General features: G+C 51.1%; 1 protein-coding gene across 1 annotated transcript in view; it reads right to left on the bottom strand.

The window, feature by feature from the left end:
* LOC137310120 (oxysterols receptor LXR-alpha-like) overlaps positions 1 to 23,287 on the bottom strand; it is a 331,404-nt gene extending 308,117 nt beyond the window's left edge. The window contains exon 1 of the mRNA XM_067978090.1: positions 23,101 to 23,287. The gene's annotated coding sequence lies outside the window, so the exon portion shown is untranslated. The remainder of the gene's footprint in view (positions 1 to 23,100) is intronic.
* Positions 23,288 to 25,017: the final 1,730 nt, after the last annotated feature.

The following is a 25,017-nucleotide window of genomic DNA, read 5'->3' as shown; positions in this document are numbered from 1 at the left end:
CGAACCCCTCGATTAGATTCCAGCCTGTAACTCACTCCCGGGTATCTGTTATTCTATATATAAACCACCCGAACCCCTCGATTAGATTCCAGCCTGTAACTCACTCCCGGGTATCTGTTATTCTATATATAAACCACCCGAACCCCTCGATTAGATTCCAGCCTGTAACTCACTCCCGGGTATCTGTTATTCTACATATAAACCCCCCGAACCCCTCGATTAGATTCCAACCTGTAACTCACTCCCGGGTATCTGTTATTCTATATATAAACCACCCGAACCCCTCGATTAGATTCCAGCCTGTAACTCACTCCCGGGTATCTGTTATTCTATATATAAACCACCCGAACCCTTCGATGAGATTCCAGTCTGTAACTCACTCCCGGGTATCTGTTATTCTATATATAAACACCCCGAACCCCTCGATTAGATTCCAGCCTGTAACTCACTCCCGGGTATCTGTTATTCTATATATAAACCACCCGAACCCCTCGATTAGATTCCAGCCTGTAACTCACTCCCGGGTATCTGTTATTCTATATATAAACCCCCCGAACCCCTCGATTAGATTCCAGCTTTTACCTCACTCCCGGGTATCTGTTATTCTATATATAAACCCCCCGAACCACTCGATTAGATTCCAGCCTGTAACTCACTCCCGGGTATCTGTTATTCTATATATAAACCCCCCGAACCCCTCGATTAGATTCCAGCCTGTAACTCACTCCCAGGTATCTGTTATTCTATATATAAACCACCCGAACCCCTCGATTAGATTCCAGCCTGTAACTCACTCCCGGGTATCTGTTATTCTACATATAAACCCCCCGAACCCCTCGATTAGATTCCAACCTGTAACTCACTCCCGGGTATCTGTTATTCTATATATAAACCACCCGAACCCCTCGATTAGATTCCAGCCTGTAACTCACTCCCGGGTATCTGTTATTCTATATATAAACCACCCGAACCCTTCGATGAGATTCCAGTCTGTAACTCACTCCCGGGTATCTGTTATTCTATATATAAACACCCCGAACCCCTCGATTAGATTCCAGCCTGTAACTCACTCCCGGGTATCTGTTATTCTATATATAAACCACCCGAACCCCTCGATTAGATTCCAGCCTGTAACTCACTCCCGGGTATCTGTTATTCTATATATAAACCCCCCGAACCCCTCGATTAGATTCCAGCTTTTACCTCACTCCCGGGTATCTGTTATTCTATATATAAACCCCCCGAACCACTCGATTAGATTCCAGCCTGTAACTCACTCCCGGGTATCTGTTATTCTATATATAAACCCCCCGAACCCCTCGATTAGATTCCAGCCTGTAACTCACTCCCAGGTATCTGTTATTCGATATATAAACCCCCCGAACCACTCGATTAGATTCCAGCCTGTAACTCACTCCCGGGTATCTGTTATTCTATATATAAACCCCCCGAACCACTCGATTGGATTCCAGCCTGTAACTCACTCCCGGGTATCTGTTATTCTATATATAAACCACCCGAACCCCTCGATTAGATTCCAGTCTGTAACTCACTCCCGCGTATCTGTTATTCGATATAAAAACCACCCGAACCCCTCGATTAGATTCCAGCCTGTAACTCACTCCCGGGTATCTGTTATTCTATATATAAACCCCCCCGAACCACTCGATTAGATTCCAGCCTGTAACTCACTCCCGGGTATCTGTTATTCTACATATAAACCCCCCGAACCCCTCGATTAGATTCCAGCCTGTAACTCACTCCCGGTTATCTGTTATTCGATACAAAAACCACCCGAACCCCTCGATTAGATTCCAGCCTGTAACTCACTCCCGGGTATCTGTTATTCTATATATAAACCCCCCGAACCCCTCGATTAGATTCCAGCCTGCAACTCACTCCCGGGTATCTGTTATTCTATATATAAACCCCCCGAACCCCTCGATTAGATTCCAGCCTGTAACTCACTCCCGGGTATCTGTTATTCGATATATAAACCCCCTGAACCCCTCGATTAGATTCCAGTCTGTAACTCACTCCCGGGTATCTGTTAGAACATAAGAACATAAGAACATAAGAAATTGGAGCAGGAGTAGGCCAATCGGCCCCTCGAGCCTGCTCCGCCATTCAATAAATCATGGCTGATCTGATCCCAACCACAAATCTAAAGAACACAAGAAGTCGGAGCAGGACCCGGCCACATAGCCCCTGTGCCCTCTCCGCCACCCACAGGGCATTGACCGATCCGAACTCAGCTTCATGTCCAATTTCCTGCCCGCTCCCCATAACCCCTAATTCCCTTTACTTCCAGGAAACTGTCTATTTCTGTTTTAAATTTATCTAATGATGTAGCTTCCACAGCTTCCTGGGGCAGCAAATTCCACAGACCGACCACCCTCTGAGTGAAGAAGTTTCTCCTCATCTCAGTTTTGAAAGAGCAGCCCCTTATTCTAAGATTATGCCCCCTAGTTCTAGTTTCACCCATCTTTGGGAACATCCTTACTGCATCCACCCGATCAAGACCCTTCACAATCTTATATGTTTCAATAAGATCGCCTCTTCGATACATAAACCACCCGAACCCCTCGATTAGATTCCAGCCTGTAACTCACTCCCGGGTATCTGTTATTCCATATATAAACCCCCCGAACCACTCGATTAGATTCCAGCCTGTAACTCGCTCCTGGGTATCTGTTATTCTGTATATAAACCCACCGAACCCCTCGATTTGATTCCAGCCTGTAACTCACTCCCGGGTATCTGTTATTCTATATATGAACCCCCCGAACCCCTCGATTAGATTCCAGTCTGTAACTCACTCCCGGGTATCTGTTATTCTATATATAAACCCCCCGAACCCCTCGATTAGATTCCAGCCTGTAACTCACTCCCGGGTATCTGTTATTCCATATATAAAACCCCGAACCCCTCGATTAGACTCCAGCCTGTAACTCACTCCCGGGTATCTGTTATTCTATATATAAACCCCCCGAACCCCTCGATTAGATTCCAGCCTGTAACTCACTCCCGGGTATCTGTTATTCCATATATAAACCACCCGAACCCCTCGATTAGATTCCAGCCTGTAACTCGCTCCTGGGTATCTGTTATTCTGTATATAAACCCACCGAACCCCTCGATTAGATTCCAGCCTGTAACTCACTCCCGGGTATCTGTTATTCTATATATAAACCCCCCGAACCCCTCGATTAGATTCCAGTCTGTAACTCACTCCCGGGTATCTGTTATTCTATATATAAACCCCCCGAACCCCTCGATTAGATTCCAGCCTGTAACTCACTCCCGGGTATCTGTTATTCCATATATAAATCCCCCGAACCCCTCGATTAGACTCCAGCCTGTAACTCACTCCCGGGTATCTGTTATTCTATATATAAACCCCCCGAACCCCTCGATTAGATTCCAGCCTGTAACTCACTCCCGGGTATCTGTTATTCCATATATAAACCACCCGAACCCCTCGATTGGAATCCAGCCTGTAACTCACTCCCGGGTATCTGTTATTCGATATATAAACCCCCCGAACCCCTCGATTAGATTCCAGCCTGTAACTCACTCCCGGGTATCTGTTATTCGATATATAAACCACCCGAACCCCTCGATTAGATTCCAGCCTGTAACTCACTCCCGGGTATCTGTTATTCTATATATAAACCCCCCGAACCCCTCGATTAGATTCCAGCCTGTAACTCACTCCCGGGTATCTGTTATTCTATATATAAACCCCCCGAACACCTCGATTATATTCCAGCCTGTCACTCACTCCCGGGTATCTGTTATTCTACATATAAACCCCCCGAACACCTCGATTATATTCCAGCCTGTCACTCACTCCCGGGTATCTGTTATTCTACATATAAACCCCCCGAACCCCTCGATTAGATTCCAGCCTGTCACTCACTCCCGGGTATCTGTTATTCTATCTGTAAACCCCCCGAACCCCTCGATTAGATTCCAGCCTGTCACTCACTCCCGGGTATCTGTTATTCTAGATATAAACCACCCGAACCCCTCGATTAGATTCCAGCCTGTAACTCACTCCCGGGTATCTGTTATTCTATATATAAACACCCCGAACCCCTCGATTAGATTCCAGCCTGTAACTCGCTCCCGGGTATCTGTTATTCTAAAAATAATCCCCCCGAACCACTCGATTAGATTCAAGTCTGTCATTCAATCCCGGGTATCTGTTATTCTATATATAAACCAGCCGAACCCCTCGATTAGATTCCAGCCTGTAACTCACTCCCGGGTATCTGTTATTCTATATATAAACCACCCGAACCCCTCGATTAGATTCCAGCCTGTAACTCACTCCCGGGTATCTGTTATTCCACATATAAATCCCCCGAACCCCTCGATTAGACTCCAGCCTGTAACTCACTCCCGGGTATCTGTTATTCTATATATAAACCCCCCGAACCCCTCGATTAGATTCCAGCCTGTAACTCACTCCCGGGTATCTGTTATTCCATATATAAACCACCCGAACCCCTCGATTAGAATCCAGCCTGTAACTCACTCCCGGGTATCTGTTATTCGATATATAAACCCCCCAAACCCCTCGATTAGATTCCAGCCTGTAACTCACTCCCGGGTATCTGTTATTCCATATATAAACCAGCCGAACCCCTCGATCAGATTCCAGCCTGTAACTCACTCCCGGGTATCTGTTATTCTATATATAAACCCCCCGAACCACTCGATTAGATTCCAGCCTGTCACTCACTCCCGGGTATATGTTATTCTATATATAAACCCCCCCGAACCCTTCGATTAGATTCCAGCCTGTAACTCACTCCCGGGTATCTGTTATTCTATCTATAAACCCCCCGAACCCCTCGATTAGATTCCAGCCTGTAACTCACTCCCGGGTATCTGTTATTCTATATATAAACCCCCCCGAAACCCTCGATTAGATTCCAGCCTGTCACTCACTCCCGGGTATCTGTTATTCTATATATAAACCCCCCCGAACCCCTCGATTAGATTCCAGTCTTTAACTCACTCCCAGTTATCTGTTATTCTATATATAAACCCCACGAACCCCGATTAGATTCCAGCCTGTAACTCACTCCCGGGTATCTGTTAATCTATACATAAACCACGCGAACCCCTCCATTAGATTCCAGCCTGCAACTCACTCCCAGTTATCTGTTATTCTATATATAAACCCCCCGAACCCCTCGATTAGATTCCAGCCTGTAACTCACTCCCGGGTATCTGTTATTCTATATATAAAATCCCCGAACCCCTCGATTAGATTCCAGTCTGTAACTCACTCCCGGATATATGTTATTCTATATATAAACCACCCGAATCCCTCAATAAGAATCCAGCCTGTAACTCACTCCCGGGTACCTGTTATTCTATATATAAACCCCCCGAACCCCTCGAATATATTCCAGCCTGTAACTCACTCCCGGGTATCTGTTATTCTATATATAAACCACCTGAACCCCTCGATTCGATTCCAGCCTGTCACTCACTCCCGGGTATCTGTTCTTCTATCTATGAACCACCCGAACCCCTCGATTAGATTCCAGCCTGTAACTCACTCCCGGGTATCTGTTCTTCTATAGATGAACCACCCGAACCCCTCGATTATATTCCAGCCTGTAACTCACTCCTGGGTATCTGTTATTCGATATATAAACCCCCCGAACCCCTCGATTAGATTCCAGCCTGTAACTCACTCCCGGGTATCTGTTATTCGATATATAAACCCCCCGAACCTCTCGATTAGATTCCAGCCTGTAACTCACTCCCGGGTATCTGTTATTCGATATATAAACCCCCCGAACCCCTCGATTAGATTCCAGCCTGTAACTCACTCCTGGGTATCTGTTATTATATATATAAAGCACCCGAACCCTTCGATTAGATTCCAGCCTGTAACTCACTCCCGGGTATCTGTTATTCTATATATAAACCCCCCGAACCCCTCGATTAGATTCCAGCCTGTAACTCACTCCCGGGTATCTGTTATTCTATATATAAACCCCCCGAACCCCTCGATTAGATTCCAGTCTGTAACTCACTCCCGGGTATCTGTTATTCTATATATAAACCCCCCGAACCCCTCGATTAGATTCCAGCTTTTAACTCACTCCCGGGTATTTGTTATTCTATATATAAACCCCCCGAACCCCTCGATTAGATTCCAGCTTTTAACTCACTCCCGGGTATCTGTTATTCTATATATAAACCACCAGAACCCCTCGATTAGATTCCAGCCTGTAACTCACTCCCGGGTATCTGTTATTCTACATATAAACCCCCCGAACCCCTCGATTAGATTCCAGCCTGTAACTCACTCCCAGGTATCTGTTATTCGATATATAAACCGTCGAACCTCTCGATTAGATTCCAGCCTGTAACTCACTCCCGCGTATCTGTTATTCTATATATAAACCACCCGAACCCTTCGATTAGATTCCAGCCTGTAACTCACTCCCGGGTATCTGTTATTCTATATATAAACCCCCCGAACCCCTCGATTAGATTCCAGCCTGTAACTCACTCCCGGGTATCTGTTATTCTACATATAAACCCCCCGAACCCCTCGATTAGATTCCAGCCTGTAACTCACTCCCGGGTATCTGTTATTCGATATAAAAACCACCCGAACCCCTCGATTAGATTCCAGCCTGTAACTCACTCCCGGGTATCTGTTATTCTATATATAAACCCCCCCGAACCACTCGATTAGATTCCAGCCTGTAACTCACTCCCGGGTATCTGTTATTCTACATATAAACCCCCCGAACCCCTCGATTAGATTCCAGCCTGTAACTCACTCCCGGGTATCTGTTATTCTATATATAAACCCCCCGAACCCCTCGATTAGATTCCAGCCTGTAACTCACTCCCGGGTATCTGTTATTCGATACAAAAACCACCCGAACCCCTCGATTAGATTCCAGCCTGTAACTCACTCCCGGGTATCTGTTTTTCTTATATCTCAAGATTTGGGTGTCGGTATGTTCGGGATAGTATATAGGCATGTACAGGTTTGGGAGTGGGTGTGCACAGCTTTGGGAGTGGGTGTGCACAGGTTTGGGAGTGGGTGCATACAGGATTGGGAGTGGGTGAGTCTAGATTTGGGAATGGGTGTGAACGGGTTTGGGTGTGGGAGTGTGCAGGTTTGGGAGTGGGTGTGTACAGGTTTGGGAGTGGGTGTGTACAGGTTTGGGAGTGGGTGTGTACAGGTTTGGGAGTGGGTGTGTACAGGTTTGGGAGTGGGTGTGTACGGGTTTGGGAGTGAGTGTGTACAGGTTTGGGAGTGGGTGTGTACGGGTTTGGGAGTGGGTGTGTACAGGTTTGGGAGTGGGTGTGTGCAGGTTTGGGAGTGGGTGTGTACGGGTTTTGGGAGTTGGTGTGTACAGGTTTGGGAGTGGGTGTGTACAGGTTTGGGAGTGGGTGTGTACAGGTTTGGGAGTGGGTGTGTACAGGTTTGGGAGAGGGTGTGTACAGGTTTGGGTTTGGATGTGTACGGGTTTGGGAGTGGGTGTGTACAGGTTTGGGAGTGGGTGTGTACAGGTTTGGGAGTGGGTGTGTACAGGTTTGGGTGTGGGTGTGTACAGGTTTGGGAGTGGGTGTGTACAGGTTTGGGAGTGGGTGTGTACAGGTTTAGGAGTGGGTGTGTATTGGTTTGGGAGTGGGTGTGTACAGGTTTGGGAGTGGGTGTGTACAGGTTTTGGGAGTGGGTGTGCACAGGTTTGGGAGCGGGTGTGTACGGGTTTGGGAGTGGGTGTGTACAGGTTTGGGAGTGGGTGTGTACAGGTTTGGGAATGGGTGTGTACAGGTTTTGGGAGTGGGTGTGTACAGGTTTGGGAGTGGGTGTGTAGAGGTTTGGGAGTGGGTGTGTACGGGTTTGGGAGTGGGTGTGCACAGGTTTGGGATTGGGTGTGCACGGGTTTGGGAGTGGGTGTGTACAGGTTTGGGAGTGGGTGTGTACAGGTTTCGGTTTGGATGTGTACGGGTTTGGGAGTGGGTGTGTACAGGTTTGGGAGTGTGTGTGTACAGGTTTGGGAGTGGGTGTGTACAGGTTTGGGAGTGGGTGTGTCCAGGTTTGGGAGTGGGTGTGTATTGGTTTTGGAGTGGGTGTGTACAGGTTTGGGAGTGGGTGTGCACAGGTTTGGGAGTGGGTGTGTACAGGTTTGGGAGTGGGTGTGTATTGGTTCTGGAGTGGGTGTGTACAGGTTTGGGAGTGGGTGTGCACAGGTTTGGGAGTGGGTGTGTACAGGTTTGGGAGTGGGTGTGTACGGGTTTGGGAGTGGGTGTGTACAGGTTTGGGAGTGGGTGTGTACAGGTTTGGGAGTGGGTGTATACAGGTTTGGGTTTGGATGTGTACAGGTTTGGGAGTGGGTGTGTACAGGTTTGGGAGTGGGTGTGTACAGGTTTGGGAGTGGGTGTGTACAGGTTTGGGAGTGGGTGTGTATTGATTTGGGAGTTGGTGTGTACAGGTTTGGGAGTGGGTGTGTACAGGTTTGGGAGTGGGTGTGCACAGGTTTGGGAGTGGGTGTGTATTGGTTTGGGAGTGGGTGTGTACAGGTTTGGGAGTGGGTGTGTACAGGTTTGGGTTTGGATGTGTACAGGTTTGGGAGTGGGTGTGTACAGGTTTGGGAGTGGGTGTGTACAGGTTTGGGAGTGGGTGTGTACAGGCTTGGGAGTGTGTGTGCACAGGTTTGGGAGTGGGTGTGTACAGGTTTGGGAGTGGGTGTGTATTGGTTTGGGAGTGGGTGTGTACAGGTTTGGGAGTGGGTGTGTACAGGTTTGGGAGTGGGTGTGTACAGGTTTGGGAGTGGGTGAGTACAGGTTTGGGAGTGGGTGTGTATTGGTTTGGGAGTGGGTGTGTACAGGTTTGGGAGTGGGTGTGTACAGGTTTGGGAGTGTGTGTGTACAGGTTTTGGGAGTGGGTGTGTCCAGGTTTGGGAGCGGGTGTGTACGGGTTTGGGAGTGGGTGTGTACAGGTTTGGGAGTTGGTGTGTACAGGTTTGGGAATGGGTGTGTACAGGTTTTGGGAGTGGGTGTGTACAGGTTTGGGAGTGGGTGTGTACAGGTTTGGGAGTGGGTGTGTACGGGTTTGGGAGTGGGTGTGCACAGGTTTGGGAGTGGGTGTGTACGGGTTTGGGAGTGGGTGTGTACAGGTTTGGGAGTGGGTGTGCACAGGTTTGGGTTTGGATGTGTACGGGTTTGGGAGTGGGTGTGTACAGGTTTGGGAGTGGGTGTGTACAGGTTTGGGAGTGGGTGTGTACGGGTTTGGGAGTGGGTGTGTACAGGTTTGGGTTTGGGTGTGTACAGGTTTGGGAGTGGGTGTGTACAGGTTTGGGAGTGGGTGTGTACGGGTTTGGGAGTGGGTGTGTACGGGTTTGGGAGTGGGTGTGTACAGGATTGGGAGTGGGTGTGTACAGGGTTGGGAGTGGGTGTGTGCAGGTTTGGGAGTGGGTGTGTACAGGTTTGGGAGTGGGTGTGTCCAGGTTTGGGAGTGGGTGTGTACAGGTTTGGGAGTGGGTGTGTACAGGTTTGGGAGTGGGTGTGCACAGGTTTGGGAGTGGGTGTGTACGGGTTTGGGAGTGGGTGTGTACAGGTTTGGGAGTGGGTGTGTACGGGTTTTGGGAGTTGGTGTGTACAGGTTTGGGAGTGGGTGTGTACAGGTTTGGGAGTGGGTGTGTACGGGTTTTGGGAGTGGGTGTTTACAGGTTTGGGAGTGGGTGTGTACAGGTTTGGGAGTGGGTGTGTACGGGTTTGGGAGTGGGTGTGTACGGGTTTGGGAGTGGGTGTGTACAGGTTTGGGTTTGGGTGTGTACAGGTTTGGGAGTGGGTGTGTACAGGTTTGGGAGTGGGTGTGTACAGGTTTGGGAGTGGGTGTGTACAGGTTTGGGAGTGGGTGTGTACGGGTTTTGGGAGTGGGTGTGTACAGGTTTGGGAGTGGGTGTGTACAGGTTTGGGAGTGGATGTGTACAGGTTTGGGAGTGGGTGTGTACAGGTTTGGGAGTGGATGTGAACAGGTTTGGGAGTGGGTGTGTACAGGTTTGGGAGTGGGTGTGTGCAGGTTTGGGAGTGGGTGTGTACGGGTTTGGGAGTGGGTGTGTACAGGTTTGGGAGTGGGTGTGTACAGGTTTGGGAGTGGGTGTGTACGAGTTTGGGAGTGGGTGTGTACAGGTTTGGGAGTGGGTGTGTACAGGTTTGGGAGTGGGTGTGTACAGGTTTGGGAGTGGGTGTGTATTGGTTTGGGAGTGGGTGTGTACAGGTTTGGGAGTGGGTGTGTACAGGTTTGGGAGTGGGTGTGCACAGGTTTGGGAGTGGGTGTGTATTGGTTTGGGAGTGGGTGTGTACAGGTTTGGGAGTGGGTGTGTACAGGTTTGGGTTTGGATGTGTACAGGTTTGGGAGTGGGTGTGTACAGGTTTGGGAGTGGGTGTGTACAGGTTTGGGAGTGGGTGTGTACAGGCTTGGGAGTGTGTGTGCACAGGTTTGGGAGTGGGTGTGTACAGGTTTGGGAGTGGGTGTGTATTGGTTTGGGAGTGGGTGTGTACAGGTTTGGGAGTGGGTGTGTACAGGTTTGGGAGTGGGTGTGTACAGGTTTGGGAGTGGGTGAGTACAGGTTTGGGAGTGGGTGTGTATTGGTTTGGGAGTGGGTGTGTACAGGTTTGGGAGTGGGTGTGTACAGGTTTGGGAGTGTGTGTGTACAGGTTTTGGGAGTGGGTGTGTCCAGGTTTGGGAGCGGGTGTGTACGGGTTTGGGAGTGGGTGTGTACAGGTTTGGGAGTGGGTGTGTACAGGTTTGGGAATGGGTGTGTACAGGTTTTGGGAGTGGGTGTGTACAGGTTTGGGAGTGGGTGTGTACAGGTTTGGGAGTGGGTGTGTACGGGTTTGGGAGTGGGTGTGTACAGGTTTGGGAGTGGGTGTGTACGGGTTTGGGAGTGGGTGTGTACAGGTTTGGGAGTGGGTGTGTACAGATTTGGGTTTGGATGTGTACGGGTTTGGGAGTAGGTGTGTACAGGTTTGGGAGTGGGTGTGTACAGGTTTGGGAGTGGGTGTGTACGGGTTTGGGAGTGGGTGTGTACAGGTTTGGGTTTGGGTGTGTACAGGTTTGGGAGTGGGTGTGTACAGGTTTGGGAGTGGGTGTGTACGGGTTTGGGAGTGGGTGTGTACGGGTTTGGGAGTGGGTGTGTACAGGATTGGGAGTGGGTGTGTCCAGGGTTGGGAGTGGGTGTGTGCAGGTTTGGGAGTGGGTGTGTACAGGTTTGGGAGTGGGTGTGTCCAGGTTTGGGAGTGGGTGTGTACAGGTTTGGGAGTGGGTGTGTACAGGTTTGGGAGTGGGTGTGCACAGGTTTGGGAGTGGGTGTGTACGGGTTTGGGAGTGGGTGTGTACAGGTTTGGGAGTGGGTGTGTACGGGTTTTGGGAGTTGGTGTGTACAGGTTTGGGAGTGGGTGTGCACAGGTTTGGGAGTGGGTGTGTACGGGTTTTGGGAGTGGGTGTTTACAGGTTTGGGAGTGGGTGTGTACAGGTTTGGGAGTGGGTGTGTACGGGTTTGGTAGTGGGTGTGTACGGGTTTGGGAGTGGGTGTGTACAGGTTTGGGTTTGGGTGTGTACAGGTTTGGGAGTGTGTGTGTACAGGTTTGGGAGTGGGTGTGTACAGGTTTGGGAGTGGGTGTGTACAGGTTTGGGAGTGGGTGTGTACAGGTTTGGGAGTGGGTGTGTACGGGTTTTGGGAGTGGGTGTGTACAGGTTTGGGAGTGGGTGTGTACAGGTTTGGGAGTGGATGTGTACAGGTTTGGGAGTGGGTGTGTACAGGTTTGGGAGTGGATGTGAACAGGTTTGGGAGTGGGTGTGTACAGGTTTGGGAGTGGGTGTGTACAGGTTTGGGAGTGGGTGTTTACAGGTTTGGGAGTGGGTGTGTACGGGTTTGGGAGTGGGTGTGTACAGGTTTGGGAGTGGGTGTGTACAGGTTTGGGAGTGGGTGTGTACGAGTTTGGGAGTGGGTGTGTACAGGTTTGGGAGTGGGTGTGTACAGGTTTGGGAGTGGGTGTGTACGGGTTTGGGAGTGGGTGTGTACGGGTTTGGGAGTGGATGTGTACGGGTTTGGGAGTGGGTGTGTACGGGTTTGGGAGTGGGTGAGTACAGGTTTGGGAGTGGGTGAGTACAGGTTTGGGAGTGGGTGTGCACAGGTTTGGGAGTGGGTGTGTACAGGTTTGGGAGTGGGTGTGTACGGGTTTGGGAGTGGGTGTGTACAGGTTTGGGAGTGGGTGTGTACAGGTTTGGGAGTGGGAGTGTACAGGTTTGTGAGTGGGTGTGTACAGGTTTGGGAGTGGGTGTGTACAGATTTGGGAGTGGGTGTGTACAGGTTTGGGAGTGGGTGTGTACAGGTTTGGGAGTGGGTGTGTACGGGTTTGGGAGTGGGTGTGTACGGGTTTGCGTGTGGGTGTGTACGGGTTTGGGAGTGGGTGTGTACAGGTTTGGGAGTGGGTGTGTACAGGTTTGGGAGTGGGTGGGTACGGGATTTGGGAGTGGGTGTGTACAGGTTTGGGAGTGGGTGTGTACAGGTTTGGGAGTGGGTGTGTACGGGTTTGGGAGTGGGTGTGTACAGGTTTGGGAGTGGGTGTGTACAGGTTTGGGAGTGGGTGTGTACAGGTTTGGGAGTGGGTGTGTACAGGTTTGGGAGTGGGTGTGTCCGGGTTTGGGAGTGGGTGTGTACAGGTTTGGGAGTGGGTGTGTACGGGTTTTGGAGTGGGTGTGTACATGTTTGGGAGTGGTTGTGTACAGGTTTGGGAGTGGGTGTGTACAGGTTTGGGAGTGGGTGTGTACAGGTTTGGGAGTGGGTGTGTACAGGATTGGGAGTGGGTGTGTACAGGTTTGGGAGTGGGTGAGTACAGGTTTGGGAGTGGGTGTGTACAGGTTTGGGAGTGGGTGTGTACAGGATTGGGAGTGGGTGAGTACAGGTTTGGGAGTGGGTGTGTCCGGGTTTGGGAGTGGGTGTGTACAGGTTTGGGAGTGGGTGTGTACGGGTTTTGGAGTGGGTGTGTACATGTTTGGGAGTGGTTGTGTACAGGTTTGGGAGTGGGTGTGTACAGGTTTGGGAGTGGGTGTGTACAGGTTTGGGAGTGGGAGTGTACGGGTTTGGGAGTGGGTGTGTACAGGTTTGGGAGTGGGTGTGTACGGGTTTGGGAGTGGGTGTGTACAGGATTGGGAGTGGGTGTGTACAGGTTTGGGAGTGGGTGAGTACAGGTTTGGGAGTGGGTGTGTCCGGGTTTGGGAGTGGGTGTGTACAGGTTTGGGAGTGGGTGTGTACAGGTTTGGGAGTGGGTGTGTACAGGTTTGGGAGTGGGTGTGCACAGGTTTGGGTTTGGGTGTGTACAGGTTTGGGTTTGGGTGTCTACAGGTTTGGGTTTGGGTGTGTACAGGTTTGGGAGTGGGTGTGTACGGGTTTTGGGAGTGGGTGTGTTCAGGTTTGGGAGTGGGTGTGTTCAGGTTTGGGAGTGGGTGTGTACAGGTTTGGGAGTGGGTGTGTACAGGTTTGGGAGTGGGTGTGTACGGGTTTTGGGAGTGGGTGTGTACAGGTTTGGGAGTGGGTGTGTACAGGTTTGGGAGTGGATGTGTACAGGTTTGGGAGTGGGTGTGTACAGGTTTGGGAGTGGATGTGAACAGGTTTGGGAGTGGGTGTGTACAGGTTTGGGAGTGGGTGTGTCCAGGTTTGGGAGTGGGTGTGTACAGGTTTGGGAGTGGGTGTGTACGGGTTTGGGAGTGGGTGTGTACAGGTTTGGGAGTGGGTGTGTACAGGTTTGGGAGTGGGTGTGTACGAGTTTGGGAGTGGGTGTGTACAGGTTTGGGAGTGGGTGAGTACAGGTTTGGGAGTGGGTGAGTACAGGTTTGGGAGTGGGTGTGTACAGGTTTGGGAGTGGGTGTGTACAGGTTTGGGAGTGGGTGTGTACAGGTTTGGGAGTGGGTGTGTACAGATTTGGGAGTGGGTGTGTACAGGTTTGGGAGTGGGTGTGTACAGGTTTGGGAGTGGGTGTGTACGGGTTTGGGAGTGGGTGTGTACGGGTTTGCGTGTGGGTATGTACGGGTTTGGGAGTGGGTGTGTACAGGTTTGGGAGTGGGTGTGTACAGGTTTGGGAGTGGGTGGGTACGGGTTTTGGGAGTGGGTGTGTACAGGTTTGGGAGTGGGTGTGTACAGGTTTGGGAGTGGGTGTGTACGGGTTTGGGAGTGGGTGTGTACAGGTTTGGGAGTGGGTGTGTACAGGTTTGGGAGTGGGTGTGTACAGGTTTGGGAGTGGGTGTGTCCGGGTTTGGGAGTGGGTGTGTACAGGTTTGGGAGTGGGTGTGTACGGGTTTTGGAGTGGGTGTGTACATGTTTGGGAGTGGTTGTGTACAGGTTTGGGAGTGGGTGTGTACAGGTTTGGGAGTGGGTGTGTTCAGGTCTGGGTTTGGGTGTGTACAGGTTTGGGAGTGGGAGTGTACGGGTTTGGGAGTGGGTGTGTACAGGTTTGGGAGTGGGTGTGTACGGGTTTGGGAGTGGGTGTGTACAGGATTGGGAGTGGGTGTGTACAGGTTTGGGAGTCGGTGTGTCCGGGTTTGGGAGTGGGTGTGTACAGGTTTGGGTTTGGGTGTGTACAGGTTTGGGAGTGTGTGTGTACAGGTTTGGGAGTGGGTGTGTACAGGTTTGGGAGTGGGTGTGCACAGGTTTGGGTTTGGGTGTGTACAGGTTTGGGTTTGGGTGTCTACAGGTTTGGGTTTGGGTGTGTACAGGTTTGGGAGTGGGTGTGTACGGGTTTTGGGAGTGGGTGTGTACAGGTTTGGGAGTGGGTGTGTACAGGTTTGGGAGTGGGTGTGTACGTGTTTGGGAGTGGGTGTGTACAGGTTTGGGAGTGGGTGTGTACAGGTTTGGGAGTGGGTGTGTCCAGGTTTGGGAGTGGGTGTGTACGGGTTTGGGAGTGGGAGTGTAAAGGTTTGTGCTTGGGTGTGTACAGGTTTGGGAGTGGGTGTGTACGGGTTTTGGAGTGGGTGTGTACATGTTTGGGAGTGGTTGTGTACAGGTTTGGGAGTTGGTGTGTCCAGGTTTGGGAGTGGGTGTGTTCAGGTTTGGGAGTGGATGTGTCCAGGTTTGGGAGTGGGTGTGTACAGGTTTGGGAGTGGGTGTGTACAGGTTTGGGAGTGGGTGTGTACGGGTTTGGGAGTGGGTGTGTACAGGTTTGGGAGTGGGTGTGTACAGGTTTGGGAGTGGGTGTGTTCAGGTTTGGGAGTGGATGTGTACAGGTTTGGGATTGGGTGTGTACAGGTTTGGGAGTGGGTGTGTACAGGTTTGGGAGTGGGTGTGTACAGGTTTGGGAGTGGGTGTGTACGGGTTTGGGAGTGGGTGTGTACAGGTTTGGGAGTGGGTGTGTATAGGTTTGGGAGTGGGAGTGTACAGGTTTGTGAGTGGGTGTGTACGGGTTTGGGAGTGGGTGTGTACAGGTTTGGGAGTGGATGTGTACAGGTTTGGGAGTGGGTGTGTACAGGTTTGGGAGTGGGTGTGTACAGGTTTGGGAGTGGGTGGGTACGGGTTTTGGGAGTGGGTGTGTACAGGTTTGGGAGTGGGTGTGTACAGGTTTGGGAGTGGGTGTGTACGGGTTTGGGAGTGGGTGTGTACAGGTTTGGGAGTGGGTGTGTACAGGTTTGGGAGTGGGTGTGTACAGGTTTGGGAGTGGGTGTGTACAGGTTTGGGAGTGGGTGTGTCCGGGTTTGGGAGTGGGTGTGTACAGGTTTGGGAGTGGGTCTGTACGGGTTTTGGAGTGGGTGTGTACATGTTTGGGAGTGGTTGTGTACAGGTTTGGGAGTGGGTGTGTACAGGTTTGGGAGTGGGTGTGTACAGGTTTGGGAGTGGGTGTGTGCAGGTTTGGGAGTGGGTGTGTACGGGTTTGGGAGTGGGTGTGTACAGGTTTGGGAGTGGGTGTGTCCAGGTTTGGGAGTGGGTGTGTACAGGTTTGGGAGTGGATGTGTACAGGTTTGGGAGTGGGTGTGTACAGGTTTGGGAGTGGGTGTGTCCAGGTTTGGGAGTGGATGTGTACAGGTTTGGGAGTGGGTGTGTACGGGTTTGCGTATGGGTGTGTATCGGTTTGGGAGTGGGTGTGTACAGGTTTGGGAGTGGGTGTGTACAGGTTTGGGAGTGGGTGTGTACAGGTTTGGGAGTGGGTGTGTACGGGTTTGGGAGTGGGTGTGTACAGGTTTGGGAGTGGATGTGTACAGGTTTGGGAGTGGGTGTGTACAGGTTTGGGAGTGGGTGTGTACAGGTTTGGGAGTGGGTGTGTACAGGTTTGGGAGTGGGTGTGTACAGGTTTTGGAGTGGGTGTTTACAGGTTTGTGAGTGGGTGTGTACAGGTTTGGGAGTGGGTGTGTCCAGGTTTGGGAGTGGGTGTGTACGGGTTTGGGAGTGGGTGTGTACAGGTTTGGGAGTGGGTGTGTACAGGTTTGGGAGTGGGTGTGTACAGGTTTGGGAGTGGGTGTGTACAGGTTTGGGAGTGGGTGTGTCCAGGTTTGGGAGTGGGTGTGTACAGGTTTGGGTTTGGGTGTGTACAGGTTTGGGAGTGGGTGTGTACAGGTTTGGGAGTGGGTGTGTACAGGTTTGGGAGTGGGTGTGTACAGGTTTGGGAGTGGGTGTGTACAGGTTTGGGAGTGGGTGTGTACGTGTTTGGGAGTGGGTGTGTTCAGGTTTGGGAGTGGGTGTGTACAGGTTTGGGAGTGGGTGTGTACAGGTTTGTGAGTGTGTGTGTACAGGTTTGGGAGTGGGTGTGTACGGGTTTGGGAGTGGGTGTGTACAGGTTTGTGAGTGTGTGTGTACAGGTTTGGGAGTGGGTGTGTACAGGTTTGGGAGTGGGTGTGTACGGGTTTGGGAGTGGGTGTGTACAGGTTTGGGAGTGGGTGTGTACGGGTTTGGGAGTGGGTGTGTACGGGTTTGCGTATGGGTGTGTTCGGGTTTGGGAGTGGGTGTGTACAGGTTTGGGAGTGGTGTGTACGGGTTTGGGAGTGGGTGTGTACAGGTTTGGGTTTGGGTGTGTACGGGTTTGGGAGTGGTGTGTACAGGTTTGGGAGTGGGTGTGTACAGGTTTGGGAGTGGGTGTGTACAGGTTTGGGAGTGGGTGTGTACAGGTTTGGGAGTGGGTGTGTACGGGTTTGCGTATGGGTGTGTACGGGTTTGGGAGTCGGTTTGTACAGGTTTGGGAGTGGTGTGTACGGGTTTGGGAGTGGGTGTGTACGGGTTTGCGTATGGGTGTGTACGGGTTTGGGAGTCGGTTTGTACAGGTTTGGGAGTGGTGTGTACGGGTTTGGGAGTGGGTGTGTACAGGTTTGGGAGTGGGTGTGTACAGGTTTGGGAGTGGGTGTGTACAGGTTTGGGTTTGGGTGTGTACGGGTTTGGGATTGGGTGTGTACAGGTTTGGGAGTGGGTGTGTACAGGTTTGGGAGTGGTGTGTACGGGTTTGGGAGTGGGTGTGTACAGGTTTGGGTTTGGGTGTGTACGGGTTTGGGATTGGGTGTGTACAGGTTTGGGAGTGGGTGTGTACGGGTTTGGGAGTGGGTGTGTCCAGGTTTGGGTTTGGGTGTGTACAGATTTGGGAGTGGGTGTGTACAGGTTTGGGTTTGGGTGTGTACAGGTTTGGGAGTGGGTGTGTACAGGTTTGGGAGTGGGTGTGTACGGGTTTGGGAGTGGGTGTGTACGGGTTTGGGAGTGGGTGTGTACAGGTTTGCGTATGGGTGTGTACGGGTTTGGGTGTGGGTGTGTACAGGTTTGGGTTTGGGTGTGTACAGGTTTGGGTTTGGGTGTGTACAGGTTTGGGAGTGGGTGTGTACGGGTTTGGGAGTGGGTGTGTGCAGGTTTGGGAGTGGGTGTGTACAGGTTTGGGTTTGGGTGTGTACAGGTTTGGGAGTGGGTGTGTACAGGTTTGGGAGTGGTTGTGTACAGGTTTGGGAGTGGGTGTGTACAGGTTTGGGAGTGGGTGTGTACAGTTTTCGGAGTGGGTGTGTACAGGTTTGGGAGTGGGTATGTACGGGCTTGGGAGTGGGTGTGTACAGGTTTGTGAGTGGGTGTGTACAGGTTTGGGAGTGGGTGTGTGCAGGTTTGGGAGTGTGTGTGTACAGGTTTGGGAGTGGGTGTGTACAGGTTTGGGAGTGGGTGTGTCCAGGTTTGGGAGTGGGTGAGTACAGGTTTGGGAGTGGGTGTGTACAGGTTTGGGAGTGGGTGTGTACAGGTTTGGGAGTGGGTGTGTACGGGTTTGGGAGTGGGTGTGTACGGGTTTGGGAGTGGGTGTGCACAGGTTTGGGAGTGGGTGTGTACAGGTTTGGGAGTGGGTGTGTACAGGTTTGGGAGTGGGTGTGTACGGGTTTGGGAGTGGGTGTGTACGGGTTTGGGAGTGGTGTGTACGGGTTTGGGAGCGGGTGTGTACAGGTTTGGGAGTGGGTGTGTACAGGTTTGGGAGTGGGTGTGTACAGGTTTGGGAGTGGTGTGTACGGGTTTGGGAGCGGTTGTGTACAGGTTTGGGAGTGGGTGTGTACAGGTTTGGGAGTGGGTGTGTACAGATTTGGGAGTGGGTGTGTACAGGTTTGGGAGTGGGTGTGTACAGGTCTGGGTTTGGGTGTGTACAGGTTTGGGAGTGGGTGTGTACAGGTTTGGGAGTGGGTGTGTGCAGGTTTGTGAATGTGTGTGTACAGGTTTGGGAGTGGGTGTGTACGGGTTTGGGAGTGGGTGTGTACAGGTTTGGGAGTGGGTGTGTACAGGTTTGGGTTTGGGTGTGTACGGGTTTGGGATTGGGTGTGTACAGGTTTGGGAGTGGGTGTGTACAGGTTTGGGAGTGGTGTGTACGGGTTTGGGAGTGGGTGTGTACAGGTTTTGGTTTGGGTGTGTACAGGTTTGGGAGTGGGTGTGTACAGGTTTGGGTTTGGGTGTGTACAGGTTTGGGAGTGGGTGTGTACAGGTTTGGGAGTGGGTGTGTCCGGGTTTGGGAGTGGGTGTGTACGGGTTTGGGAGTGGGTGTGTACAGGTTTGCGTATGGGTGTGTACGGGTTTGGGTGTGGGTGTGTACAGGTTTGGGTTTGGGTGTGTACAGGTTTGGGTTTGGGTGTGTACAGGTTTGGGAGTGGGTGTGTACGGGTTTGGGAGTGGGTGTGTGCAGGTTTGGGAGTGGGTGTGTACAGGTTTGGGTTTGGGTGTGTACAGGTTTGGGAGTGGGTGTGTACAGGTTTGGGAGTGGTTGTGTACAGGTTTGGGAGTGGGTGTGTACAGGTTTGGGAGTGGGTGTGTACAGGTTTGGGAGTGGGTGTGTACAGGTTTGGGAGTGGGTGTGTACGGGCTTGGGAGTGGGTGTGTACAGGTTTGGGAGTGGGTGTGTACAGGTTTGGGAGTGGGTGTGTACAGGTTTGGGAGTGGGTGTGTACAGGTTTGGGAGTGGGTGTGTACAGGTTTGGGAGTGGGTGAGTACAGGTTTGGGAGTGGGTGTGTACAGGTTTGGGAGTGGGTGAGTACAGGTTTGGGAGTGGGTGTGTACAGGTCTGGGTTTGGGTGTGTACAGGTTTGGGAGTGGGTGTGTACAGGTTTGGGAGTGGGTGTGTACAGGTTTGGGAGTGGGTGTGTACAGGTTTGGGAGTGGGTGTGTACAGGTCTGGGTTTGGGTGTGTACAGGTTTGGGAGTGGGTGTGTACAGGTTTGGGAGTGGTTGTGTACAGGTTTGGGAGTGGGTGTGTACAGGTTTGGGAGTGGGTGTGTACGGGTTTGGGAGTGGGTGTGTACAGGTTTGGGAGTGGGTGTGTACAGGTTTGGGAGTGGGTGTGTACAGGTCTGGGTTTGGGTGTGTACAGGTTTGGGAGTGGGTGTGTACAGGTTTGGGAGTGGTTGTGTACAGGTATGGGAGTGGGTGTGTACAGGTTTGGGAGTGGGTGTGTACAGGTTTGTGTGTGTGTGTGTACAGGTTTGGGAGTGGGTGTGTACAGGTTTGTGAGTGTGTGTGTACAAGTTTGGGAGTGGGTGTGTACGGGTTTGGGAGTGGGTGTGTACAGGTTTGGGAGTGGGTGTGTACAGGTTTGGGAGTGGGTGTGTACAGGTTTGGGAGTGGGTGTGTACAGGTTTGGGAGTGGGTGTGTACAGGTTTGGGAGTGGGTGTGTACAGGTCTGGGTTTGGGTGTGTACGGGTTTGGGAGTGGGTGTGTACGGGTTTGGGAGTGGGTGTGTACGGGTTTGGGAGTGGGTGTGTCCAGGTTTGGGAGTGGGTGTGTACGGGTTTGGGAGTGGGTGTGTACGGGTTTGGGAGTGGGTGTGTACGGGTTTGGGAGTGGGTGTGTCCAGGTTTGGGAGTGGGTGTGTACAGGTTTGGGAGTGGGTGTGTACGGGTTTGGGAGTGGGTGTGTACAGGTTTGGGAGTGGGTGTGTACAGGTTTGGGAGTGGGTGTGTACAGGTCTGGGTTTGGGTGTGTACGGGTTTGGGAGTGGGTGTGTACAGGTTTGGGAGTGGGTGTGTACAGGTTTGGGAGTGGGTGTGTACAGGTTTGGGAGTGGGTGTGTACAGGTTTGGGAGTGGGTGTGTACGGGTTTGGGAGTGGGTGTGTACGGGTTTGGGAGTGGGTGTGTACGGGTTTGGGAGTGGGTGTGTACGGGTTTGGGAGTGGGTGTGTACAGGTTTGGGAGTGGGTGTGTACAGGTCTGGGTTTGGGTGTGTCCGGGTTTGGGAGTGGGTGTGTACGGGTTTGGGAGTGGGTGTGTCCAGGTTTGGGAGTGGGTGTGTACGGGTTTGGGAGTGGGTGTGTACAGGTTTGGGAGTGGGTGTGTACAGGTTTGGGTGTGGGTGTGTACAGGTTTGGGAGTGGGTGTGTACGGGTTTGGGAGTGGGTGTGTCCAGGTTTGGGAGTGGGTGTGTACGGGTTTGGGAGTGGGTGTGTCCAGGTTTGGAAGTGGGTGTGTACGAGTTTGGGAGTGGGTGTGTACGGGTTTGGGAGTGGGTGTGTACAGGTTTGGGAGTGGGTGTGTACAGGTTTGGGAGTGGGTGTGTACAGGTTTGGGAGTGGGTGTGTACAGGTTTGGGAGTGGGTGTGTACAGGTTTGGGTGTGGGTGTGTACAGGTCTGGGTTTGGGTGTGTACGGGTTTGGGAGTGGGTGTGTACGGGTTTGGGAGTGGGTGTGTACGGGTTTGGGAGTGGGTGTGTACAGTTTTGGGAGTGGGTGTGTACGGGTTTGGGAGTGGGTGTGTACGGGTTTGGGAGTGGGTGTGTACAGGTTTGGGAGTGGGTGTGTACAGGTTTGGGAGTGGGTGTGTACAGGTCTGGGTTTGGGTGTGTACGGGTTTGGGAGTGGGTGTGTACAGGTTTGGGAGTGGGTGTGCACAGGTTTGGGAGTGGGTGTGTCCAGGTTTGGGAGTGGGTGTGTACAGGTTTGGGAGTGGGTGTGTACGGGTTTGGGAGTGGGTGTGTCCAGGTTTGGGAGTGGGTGTGTGCCGGTTTGGGAGTGGGTGTGTACGGGTTTGGGAGTGGGTGTGTACGGCTTTGGGAGTGGGTGTGTACAGGTTTGGGAGTGGGTGTGTACAGGTTTGGGAGTGTGTGTGTACAGGTTTGGGAGTGGGTGTGTACAGGTTTGGGAGTGGGTGTGTACAGGTTTGGGAGTGGGTGTGTACAGGTCTGGGTTTGGGTGTGTACGGGTTTGGGAGTGGGTGTGTATTGGTTTTGGGAGTGGGTGTGTGCAGGTTTGGGAGTGGGTGTGTACGGGTTTGGGAGTGGGTGTGTACGGGTTTGGGAGTGGGTGTGTACAGGTTTGGGAGTGGGTGTGTACGGGTTTGGGAGTGGGTGTGTACAGGTTTGGGAGTGGGTGTGTACAGGTTTGGGAGTGTGTGTGTACAGGTTTGGGAGTGGGTGTGTACAGGTTTGGGAGTGGGTGTGTACGGGTTTGGGAGTGGGTGTGTACAGGTTTGGGAGTGGGTGTGTACGGGTTTGGGAGTGGGTGTGTACAGGTTTGGGAGTGGGTGTGTACAGGTTTGGGAGTGGGTGTGTACAGGTTTGGGAGTGGGTGTGTACAGGTTTGGGAGTGTGTGTGTACAGGTTTGTGAGTGTGTGTGTACAGGTTTGGGAGTGGGTGTGTACAGGTTTGGGAGTGGGTGTGTACAGGTTTGGGAGTGGGTGTGTACAGGTTTGGGAGTGTGTGTGTACAGGTTTGGGAGTGGGTGTGTACAGGTTTGGGAGTGGGTGTGTACAGGTTTGGGAGTGGGTGTGTACGGGTTTGGGAGTGGGTGTGTACAGGTTTGGGAGTGGGTGTGTACAGGTTTGGGAGTGGGTGTGTACAGGTTTGGGAGTGGGTGTGTACAGGTTTGGGAGTGGGTGTGTACAGGTTTGGGAGTGGGTGTGTACAGGTTTGGGAGTGGGTGTGTACAGGTTTGGGAGTGGGTGTGTACAGGTTTGGGAGTCCATGTAATTCTCCTCTATCCCCACCTCCATTCACCTCCCCGTGTGGGCTCACCTCACCCTCTTCCACCCACCCCTCCCTTTCTTTCCTGTTTGGTTCGAAACCCCTCTCCGCACACACGTCACTGTGAATCACCCATTGCCTCATGAGAGCTGCTGTCTCGATGGCCAGCCTTACAATGTTGGAATGAGCAAACCCCAAACATTCCCTGCTTCACACTTTTCTTGCACGAAAGGTAGCAAAATCAAATCCACAATTCCTGAAAGAGTTAACCCTTGTCCCCGCCCCCCCTGCCGACCCACTTCCCCTCCGCCCCGTCTAATCCCCAATGGTTATCCCCCGGTGAGAATATTTGATTGAAACCTGCTTCGAAGGTAACACTGGAGGGATCAACGGCCTGAGGCAATCCTTTCAACTCCAATTCAATGGCTATCGGGCAATAACAGAGAGTTTAAACCTCCTTTCTCGTGGAGCAGAAAGACTCCTCAAGGAACAGAACGTGCTGCAGCAGCGCAGCATTGAAGTTTGCCGTTGCCCTCACTGAAAGGCTTGTCTTGTTCGCTGTGTCAAGTATTTCTCCAGCTCCCTGCTCCCCCCCCCCTCCCTCCTGTCAATGGGGTTCCTTCCTTCCCACTCCCAGGGAGTTCCGACCCCTTCCATTACTCACTCTGGTGAGGTTTCCTCCTTCAGTGACGTTGTGGCTGAATTGGGTTGATTCTCCAGATGGCATGCGAGGTAACCCTCTCCTGCCCAGCCGGGCACTCGCCAACTCCCTGATCCTGGTGGGCACTTCACAGCGAGCAGAGCTGCTAACTCCTGGGTGACTTGTCAGAGTGTGACACAGGGCTCTGTCTCTGTTCGAGGGCGGAGTGTACACCAAATACATGTTTACACCAGATAACCAGCATCCAACTCACGTTCAAGGCTGTAGCCTAGCCTTCGTCAAATCAGCAAGGGGTTACCACAGGTCAAATCTCAGTACTCGCGACCTCACTCTATGCTTGGCCCGGGTCGCTCTCTCTCTCTCCATATATCTCCCTGTTTCCCTGTGTCTCTCTCTCTCTATTATATATATATCTCCGTTTCTCTCTCTCTCTCTCTATTATATATATATATCTCAGTTTCCCTGTCTCTCACTCTCTCTATTCTAAATATATCTCCGTTTCTCTCTCTCTCTCTCCATTATATATATATCTCCGTTTCCCTGTCTCTCACTCTCTCTATTCTAAATATATCTCTGTTTCCCTCTCTCTCTCCATTATATATATATCTCCGTTTCCCTGTCTCTCACTCTCTCTATTCTAAATATATCTCTGTTTCCCTCTCTCTCTCTATTATTTTTATGTCTCCGTTTCCCTGTCTCTCTCTCTATTATATAAATATCTCCATTTCCCTGTCTTTCTCTCTCTCTATTATATATATATCTCCATTTCCCTGTCTTTCTCTCTCTCTATTATATATATATCTCCGTTTCCCTGTCTTTCACTCTCTCCATTATGTATATATCTCCGTTTCCCTCTCTCTCTCGCTCTCTATTATATATTTTCCCTGTCTCTCTCTCTCTCTCTATATTATAAATATCTCCATTTCCCTCTCTTTCTCTCTCTATTATATTTCTATCTCCGTTTTCCTGTCTCTCTCTCTATTATATATATAAATGCCCGTTTCCCTGTCTCTCTCTCTATTATTTTTATGTTTCCGTCTCCCTGTCTCTCTCTCTCTCTCTATTATATCTATATCTCTGTTTCCCTGATTCTCCCTCTCTCTATTATATATATATATCTCCGTTTCCCTGTATCTCTCTCTCTATTATATATATATATCTCCGTTTCCCTGTCTCTCCCTTTCTATTATTTATATATTTCTGTTTCCCTGTCTCTCTCTCTCTATTATATTTCTATCTCCGTTTCCCTGTCTCTCTCTCTCTATTATTTATGTCTCCGTCTCCTTGTCTCTCTCTCTCTTTCTATTCTATACATATCTCCATTTCCCTGTCTTTCTCTCTCTCTATAATATTTATATCAGTTTCCCTGTCTCTCTCTCTATTATTTTTATGTCTCCGTCACCCTGTCTCTCTCTCTCTATTATATATATATCTCCATTTCCCTATCTCACTCTCTCTATTATATATATATATATCTCAGTTTCCCTGTCTCACTCTCTCTATTATATATATATATATCTCCATTTCCCTATCTCACTCTCTCTATTATATATATCTCCGTTTCCCTGTCTCTCTCTATTATTTTATGTCTCCGTTTCCCTGTCTCTCACTCTCTCTATTCTAAATATATCTACGTTTCCCTCTCTCTCTTTCTCCATTATATATATATCTCCATTTCCCTCTCTCTCTCTCTCTCTATTATATATACATCTCCGTTTCCCTGTCTCTCTCTCTCTATAATATTTATATCTCAGTTTTCCCGTCTTTCTCTCTCTATAAAATATATGATGTGGAGATGCCGGTGATGGACAAATATAAGGAATCTTACAACACCAGGTTATAGTCCAACAGTTTTATTTGAAAATCACAAGCTTTCGGAGCTTTCCTCCTTCGTCAGGTGTGTGAAGGTTTCCATAAAAG

The sequence above is a fragment of the Heptranchias perlo genome, unplaced genomic scaffold (genome assembly GCF_035084215.1).
Source record: "Heptranchias perlo isolate sHepPer1 unplaced genomic scaffold, sHepPer1.hap1 HAP1_SCAFFOLD_221, whole genome shotgun sequence".
NCBI classification, from domain to species: domain Eukaryota; kingdom Metazoa; phylum Chordata; class Chondrichthyes; order Hexanchiformes; family Hexanchidae; genus Heptranchias; species Heptranchias perlo.
The sequence above is the reverse complement of the archived record's forward strand: the minus strand, read 5'-3'. Positions and strand labels throughout refer to the sequence as shown.